At 35.1% G+C, this 9,248-nt stretch overlaps 1 long non-coding RNA gene across 1 annotated transcript; it reads left to right on the forward strand.

Annotated features, from left to right (window-relative positions):
- The first annotated feature begins 3,116 nt into the window (after positions 1–3,116).
- LOC140854126 (uncharacterized) lies at positions 3,117–4,581 on the forward strand. The gene is made up of 2 exons (XR_012137233.1): positions 3,117–3,210; positions 4,252–4,581. It is a non-coding gene; the product is annotated as an uncharacterized lncRNA (long non-coding RNA).
- The last annotated feature ends 4,667 nt before the right edge of the window (positions 4,582–9,248 follow it).

Consider the following 9,248-nt stretch of genomic DNA (forward strand, 5'->3'; position numbering starts at 1 on the left):
CCTTCTTACGCTCGCCTCCTTTTGTCGTCTGTGAGAGAGAGTGCGTGTGGGCCAGAGTGAGCGAAAGCCGTGATCCCACGAATTAGAAGACGCTCTCCATCTCGATTGTCGCCTAGCGAGTCTACGTGGCGCGTTTCGGTTGGAGGACCCGAAACGGTTCCCCGGATTGTGCCCCCGGTTCACATTCACGCTTCACGGCCTTATAACGGGTCCACCTCATGGATGACGTGGCACCTTCAGGAGTGGAGTGTGTGCTGTGCTTGCTGATCCGGGCTATGCGGGGATTCTCAGATACTGGGGACACGTGGTGGAATGGTGAAGTTCCACGCGTGTAGCCGACTTGAAGAATCGAGCTCGTCACGTGCTTTAGTATCGCAAGCAAGGGCGGCCACAGGAGGCACGGGTCCCAGCGAATATCTGGGATATTTTATAAAAAAAATCTAAACATGCCGGCATTGTCCCGACTCGGGATGGGAAAGCGTCCCTTACTTTCGATCAAGAAAATTCAATATATTTTCTTAAATTTTTTTAAAAAAATAATTATGTAAAAAATTTTAAACTATTTCAGACTTCTAATTTTCTCCTGATCTTTAATTTAATACGGTTAAATTATTTAATTTTTAAATTTATTTAGTTTAGATCATCATTATAAATTTTATGTGTCTAGTATCATAGAATTGTAACGCAAATACATGTGATTTACTTACGTGATAGATAATGATAATGCAAAATGTGATATCACATAACAATTTTGTCATGGCAGACAATATTGATGACCAAAATACAAATTGGATGAATTTAAAATATTAGATGATTTGATTATATTAAATTAAAATTAATAATATAATAAAAAATATAAAATAGTTAAAATAAATTATAATTGATCATAAAATAAGAAAATTCAATAGATCAAAGCTTCAAGTTATGACCACAAATACGAATCTTGTCTCATTCATCTGAAGCTTGTTTATTTTTTGCTATCATAGATGTAATTTTTTTTTATCAAATTGTAGATGCAAATTGTGAATTTGATGCTACCAAACTCATAAGACTTATTTTGTTTATAGGATTTGAGGAGGGAAAACTGTGATTCTTAAGAAGGAGAAAAAATTTCTCTCGTTTAGTTGGAGGTTCAAAAAAAAAAAAAAAAAAAAAAGAAGGAGATTGGAACAAGATGTTACTTTGAGGATGTCGATTTTTGGAATTTCAATAGAGAATGTCGTTTTTTGGAATTCCCAAAGGATGAGAATTAGAGGTATTTTTTTCCAAAAATATCATTTTAATACTATCTTTTTATATTATATTGATATAAATATAAATATAATATTAATATTATATAATATAAATATTATAATATTATAATATTAAAGATCTAGTGGGAGGAAGGGGCACTATCCACTTTCTGGTGGGGGTACAGCTAATTCAAGATCCTTCTATAATTGCAAATCAAGATGAATATATTTATTGCAAGAATGTATTTTTATATATACGAATAATCGAGGCTTATCCTTGTTGATGATCTTTTACTTTGACAGTACGTAGAGTTCTTCGAATAATATGGTATCTTGTATCAAATAAATTTTTAACCTTCCTCCTTTTACTAATACTATAGATTATTCTTATAAATTATGGTAAATACCAAATATAGTGATTTCAAATCTAGAGTTTAATTGTACTCTGGTAATTTTATGTAACGCTGAGATTGTTTTTTAGAGATGATAGTAAAAAAGTTAATTTTAAGTATTCGTATATTAATATACCAATACTTATACTAATATTTTATTAATATAATATTTATAATTAACATCATTATTAATATCTATATTAATAAATATTATATTAAATAACCATTATTATATTAATATTAATATAATATTTATATATCAATTTATTATTATAATATTAATATATATTCATATTATACTAATAATAAATTATTATGATCCAATATTATATTATATTATACTAATATAAATATTATATTAATATTTATATAAGATTTAGGAGTAAAAAGATATGGTCTTTTATCTATTAAGAATATTTATATAATTTTTTTAAAAAACTAAATATTCAACTAAATATAAATTATTTTAAAAATAAATTATTTTTTATGATCAATTAAATATGATAAAATTATTTATTTAGATATCATATTTTCAAAAACTAATTTTTAAAGATAATATTTTGGACAAAAAAAAATTCTGATTCCATATAATTTCCTCCCTAAATACCGACCATCGTGTCGAGATGTATGGCATTAACATATTCATTTCATGCTTCATCGTAACGGAGCCAGCATACAGAAATTAATACTTCCAGATATTTTTTCTTTTTTTCCTACACATCATGTTAAACCAATCAAATTATACAGCACGTTATTGCATAGCTGGATGAAAGCGGCATTTGCGTTCGTAAACGGCGAACCTGCATAAGCCCCACCAGAAGGAAACAAAGGTGATAAATGAGATATAAAGGAAGCTTTGGTTGCTGAGTTGGCCAGAAAATAAATTCAGGGAGCGAGAGAGGGAGCCGCTTCCCCACCGTTACAAGCGATCCCAATTATCTCTTTTGCACGGGGAAATGGTACTTTATTGGCCTTTTTCTTTCTCAATTCGCGAGAGCGGGGAAAATCAAAAAGGAAGAGGAAATAAAAACAAAGGGGTATGGAGTAAAGGTGGCGAGGTTTGGGGTGTTGTAGCCATCGACGTTGATGCTGGGTCCCAAAGAAGAGGAAAGGAGAGCTTCGACTGCGTCTTCGTCAAAAAAGTGGCCTCTGACCCAACCCACCCTCTCTCTCGTTTTGTACCGCAAATGGTGAACGACCTTGGTGGCTCCATATGTATATTGTCCGGTTGTCCCGCGAATTTGCGTGAGCTCATAAGCTAATGATATCCCGCCAATTTCACGGTCCAGGTTAGACAGCTGTCCACGTTCAGTCTCGTGTGGCCCGGGATTCATAGCGACGCGAATCACATGCCAAATCCCGTGAGTCGGTTGGCTCTTCTACGTATAAGAATCTTTCACCGACGGACGCATAAAAATCTTCTAAAACTTCTTTGTCTACTTATCATCAGAATGGAATGCATGTATCTCCGCAGAGTAATTATTCTTAGCCAGCGAGGTCTGCACACCTGGTGATATTGTGGTTAATGGCTTCGACTGTATCTTCCAGACTTGTTGCATGGCTTTCACATCGAAACTCTGAACCACGTTAAGTCCCTCTTGATCCTTATCTAGCTTTTAGATATCTATTAAACATTCAATTATATTTTGCTGTCTGAAATTTCTTTGATGATTTTTATGATATGATTGGTGATGCTCTTTCATCATTATTATTTTCTTTATGGGTGGGACGCGAGTTTAAAAAATCCCGTTCAAACACTTTTGAAAACGACCTCTGCATGCCCCCTTTCTCCCTCAAAATAAAAGGAAAGGAAACAAAAAAAAAAAAAAAAAAAAAAAAAAAGATAAAAAGAGACGAAACACACAGGGAAAAGCACCGTAATTGATTCTTTACAGCACACTTGAGATAGAAATACGACCACAAAAATCAGAAACGTGTTTGTGAAAGCATATTGTGAAGAATCCTCGACAAGGAAACTAGTCTCGAATCATATCCATAAGTTCTTCATCTTGAATCAACATCAGACACTTGCACCTGCTGTGTTAGTTACATGTAATTAATGTGATTACAACCATTCATTTGGATAAGTTCTGGCATTGGGATGAGTTTCAATCTGATTATGTACCGTCAGGGGGACTTCTATATATTCTTATAAGTTCTTATATATCCAGATACTCAGTAAGATTGCTGTTCTCTTTGTTGTGGATTTATTCTCCCTTCGGCAGCCATCGAATAGATCTTGCTTTCCACTCTTATTATATGCTATTGTCTCTATTCATGAGGCTGTAGATATTATTCAAAAATGCTTTCTATGCTAAATCTTGTCCGGTGCAGCATTCATTTGCCCATCTTGAGGCCATTGGACGTGAAGGTTCTCACACGGCCGGGCTATCTGATCAATTTTTTGGACTTCATCAATTCATCACATGGCTGGATTATAATGCTTCTGTGGGTTTTGATTTCTATCTTATGTTCAGAACAGTCACTTGCACTATTTCTAAATACTTTATATATTTCTTTCTGCTGAAAGTTGTACAACTGATCTTGCAGTGGCATATTATACATCAATTATTATATTTCTCTACTCAGCCCCTGTTTCACTGTGTAATTGCTTTCTTCAACTGCAGCTTCATATGTCATCCTCTATTGGGCAGTCATGTTCCGATTTTATTTATATTCATGGAGAAGAAGCTCCTGGAATGCTTAACTGTAGCTGAATTACATATCTTTGGCTATACTCGATTGTAGCGCTGTCGTTCACAGTCCAAAGCCATCGAGCTTCATCGGTCATTATCTATATCTTCTTTGCTGTTGCAGCTGCATCCTCTCTTCCTTTCCTTCGTGCTTATCCAGTGCTGGGCTTCTTGTTATGCTGTTTTTCCTAAAAACTTTATTCCCACTCATTGTAGTATCTTTTGTAAAGTTAATCTTGTATGTTGATTGGACAGTTTCTGTTTATGGTTCTTACGTATTCTGCAATGGCAACATTTCATCAGTCAAGGATCAGCTTCATTCAATCGTTCAACAAGTGGACTTTTCTTTCGCTGAATCAGCCATATACGGTTGTAAAATTAGTGATCATGCCACAATCTTTTATGCACTGCAGGCAGTATAAAAAATCTGATGTAGAATATACCATCTCATCCAAATGATCCACGTAGTCGTTATTTTTCAACGTGTATTTAATGCCTACTGATCGATTTTTTTATTTAAAAATTTTGTATGATGAAAATATTTCTGTTCTTTAAATAAATTATGATATTCTATATTCATATTATGACATCTTACGTTCATAATATGTACAGAATATCATAATTTTTTTTAAAGAATACGAGTATTTTCGTCATTCAAAATTTTCAAACGAAAAAATCGACCTGCAGGCATTAAATATATATCGAAAAATGGTTGAACAAAAATATCTCTCTCATATTATGATATTTTAAGCCATATTATAATATCCTTGGCTATATTACGTCACTAGATGTCATAATTTTTTTCAAAAAATAAGAGTATTTTTATTATACAAAATTTTTAAATGAAAAAATTGATCTGCATGCATTAAATATGTATTGAAAAGTGGTGACTATATGGATCAATCGGACGAGGCAATGCACTCCACATCGAATTTTCTACACTGCCATGGTGCACAAAGAATTTCTCTAGCGATCATAGATGCAAGTTGCCCAGTATCAAATTCAAGCACTGATACCATAGGATCTGGTGTGAGGATCAATAAGCATATATTTAGTCCTACATCAACCATACACTGAGTAAAACTTGGATATTGAGGGACTTGAATAATATTTTTTAGCTAGTTTTTTTTAATGTTGTTGGGTAGATTTTCATCACTTAGCTGACTAGCTCTTTTTCTTGCCTTCTAACCTACCAAATGTGTTACAGTCGATTCTCTCTCGTCTCCGCATCGGGTGAGTTGCTATGATTCAACCCGACTTGGATCAATAAATTTAGACTTAATCGACGTTCATTCAACTGAGGACGATGAATCTAATCAAGTCGACATCTAATCGACTTGGTTCAACATGCAACCTATGACTAGCTGATGATATTCAGCATCTAGTCAACTATTTTTTTGATTCCATACCGACTATATGAATCGACAATGATTATTCGACATAGGCATTAATTACATACAAACGTGTAGCGTAATTGTCGACCATGAGCGGCCCATTACTCGGTCTTAATTGTAGTGAATGGGGTAACCGCCCATTAAATGCCATAACTCTCATATCTTGAACATTCAGGGATGAGAGTTACACAGTAACAGCATCACTTATCCTATAATATCGATAAGAAATAGGAGACCTGATAAGCTTTCTTGATATAAGCTTTCGTCCTCGATTTTGGATCTCTGACCGTTCTTTTTTTCCAGCTAACTTAAGTATCGGAGGGTCTCCCACTGAATAACTTTCGACAAGTGGACTTCTTTTACAAGTTTCCTGCAGTTCATCGTTCAGACGCAACAGCTCAACTCCCGATCGACTATCTCGTCGGAGACAGACTGTAATAGGTGTTATCCTAATTAATTATTATAAAATGATATTAGAGCAAATCCAGACCATGATCTATATGGACTAGTGAATACTACAATGTGGGCTTGTTAAGGCTGGCCATGAGGTAATTGTGATGTTTGTGATGTGGTACTTGATTGGATTTAAATAGATGTTAAATCCTTTGTCTGGTGAGGATGCTGGGACTTGAATGACAAGAGCATATATTTAACCCCTTATGAGCTATACATTGGATAAATCTTAGATATTTATACAAACCAAAAAATTTGAATAATATTTTTCGGATAGGCTTTTTGTATAAGGTTCTGAGTCATTATAAAATAAATAACTAAGTCAAACAAATAACTAAATTTTATAATTAAATTAATTTTATGATTTATTAATTATATAATTATTTTTGTTTTGAATTCATGATCATTAGCATCTAGTAATATAGAAGTTGTATTCAAATTATAGACTTTGTATGATCTTTCTGATCCTGTCCTAGAACATATGCGGCCTATCTAGATGATGGATTTGGAGCATTGATTGGGGTGACCAAAAATCGGCCTATAGGTTGGCCAATCCATATGCAGTGGTACACAATGAAGAGCAGTGGCACTGTCACCGATCGCTGCGAGAATCAGGGCCTCTGGTCTCTTTCTCCCAGCTTTTCAGCTGAACTTATGCGTTGTATTCTTTTTATGTATGCATCCTCTCGTCTTAAGATTCCCCAGCGTCCAAAAACTACCTCTCTCTCTTTTTTTGAAAAACCTCTTGGAAGTTGGAAGCCTGATAAAAAAAAAAAAAAAAAAAAAAAAAGGAAACCTCTCGGAAACAGGTCATAAAAAGATTTTCTCTTTTTTGATTAATGGAAAGCTGAAGTGGTGTAGTTTGGTGTTATTTTGTGCAGTGGCCCCTTTCCAGGTGTATTATTAGACTATATCATTTTTTTTTTTTTCTTTTCTGGTGGTCATTTTTAAATTTATCTATTCATTTATTCATGTTTCTGCAGTTTCTGGACATCTCGACTGTCGAAAGGTTTGGCCAAATGTGTTTTGAGCCTGACTCACAAACTCATGCACCAATTTGAACCAATCTTCAATATGCATGGGACATTTAGGCAAAGCTCTAAACAGTAAGACATTTTACTCTTGCAGTTGCAGTTAGTATATATCTCTCTCCTGTCAGGCTGATTGGTTTTTGCATTTGTGCGACTTTGCACCTCCTGTTGGGCTTTCCCCCTTTTTGATCCCTGCCAGACTGCCAGGAATTGAAAGCTTTTCCGATCTTTGTCGTTGAATTGGGTTTGGGTGCATCATTACCATTGTTCTCTTTTTTGATTGAATGGGAGGCTGTGCCACCATCAGGACTACCAATTCAGTAAGCGCCGTTTGATGGGATGATGCACCAGTGCTGCAGGTTGGTCCATCCATCTCCAACCAGTGCAGGATCCAAGTTCGGACCCTTGTCAGGTTCAAAATGCATTCAGGTCTACCACATGGATCCACTGAAGTCTGATTTAATCTGGGTCATGCCACCACCATAATCGATCCAACTCATCTGACATCTTCCATGAAATTTAGGCTAATTCATCTAAACCTATTGATGTAATAAGTTTAGCAATTTGGGTCTAGATCCAGTTTATCTACGCTTGGAATGAGATGCAGTTTCCCAAATCGAATCTACAAGCTTGCTCCTGAGATCATTTGAGATATTGACGTGCTTGTAATTCCAGATTGATCTTTCAGCATAGCATAGCGCTGTGGCAGGAAGGTTGCATACGAAGCCTAGTGGATGTCGATAAACTTTGCAGCTTTCTGCCTGCAAAATAACAACAATCCTCGTGGATCTGTCAGCCTCTTTGGCCATCGATCTATGGATGACTAATGCCTCCAACCTCCATTTCTTATTTGAGCGACGTAAATTATGGTTTGCTTTGTTGGAAATATATTAATTAGCATTACCATTTCTCAGATACACACAAGGTTGTCAACTGGTGTGCAGCACTTGATTAGGTGACACCTGCAGTGCACTTAGGAAAGTTGGCGGTTCACCTTTCATATAGTTGTCCGCTCTCCTCCGCCGCCCCAACAATTAACCCTCCCCTCCCCTGCAGAGCTTGACGACGAGAACCTCCTTGGCTTCCTAGGAGGAACTCCTTGCCCCAAGCCTACCATCACCATCATAATCGACAAGTTCGAAGGTTTTGCTCCACCCTCGCCACCGCCCTCCACGACGAGCTCTCACCTCCTCCTGCCACCCTCGTTGCAGAGCCCGACGACAAGGACATCTTCGCCTTGCTCTACTTCAGCTAGCTTTTTTTTTTTTTTTTTTTTTTTTTTGGCCCGGGGGAAGGTTGAACAGCTAGCTGTTTAACGTCAAAGCAGCAAATAAGGCTGAGCATGGGTCAGATTCAGTCGAGTAAAAAAAAAAAAAATTTATCTGATCGAATTTAATCGAATTAAAAAAAATTTAATCTACTGTCGATCGTTTATCATATATAAACGGTTTGAAATCAAAATGAACGGTTTGTAATGGATTCGGATGGATTGTGTCAGTTTGGATTTCAATATTAATTCAATGTTGATTTTAAGTTCAATACTGATCCACTTAAACTTATTTGCTTTTTTTTTCAATTTAATATAAAAAAATTTAAACCTTATAAATTATAAATTTAGATTTATTTTTGAATCTGTATAAAATAAAATAGAAAAAGATAAGATTTATTTATCTGAAAACAACTACATCTGAAAGTTTTTATTTTAGAATTATCTCAAATTGATGTACTTCTATCAACAATTCAATATTAATATTTTCATGAATCCAAATGGATGACGGATGGTTTTTAGAATAAAGTATTGAAGTCTAAATGATACCATCCCAAAATGAAAGTGAGTTTGTGAAATACTACATCGGTTAGGTTCGGTTTCAAATAGGTTAAAAATGTAGGAATCAAATCTGATCATAAATAATTAATTTTTTACAAACTTCAATTCGATTCCACCTGATTTATATCTTTCAACCGACCGAAATTGATATTTATTGAGTTGGATTGAGTGGGTTTCTTTAGGTTTCAGTTATTTGCTCAGTCCTAGTCGCAAAACTAATTCGCC

The sequence above is a fragment of the Elaeis guineensis genome, chromosome 15 (genome assembly GCF_000442705.2).
Source record: "Elaeis guineensis isolate ETL-2024a chromosome 15, EG11, whole genome shotgun sequence".
In the NCBI taxonomy this organism is placed as follows: Eukaryota; Viridiplantae; Streptophyta; class Magnoliopsida; order Arecales; family Arecaceae; genus Elaeis; species Elaeis guineensis.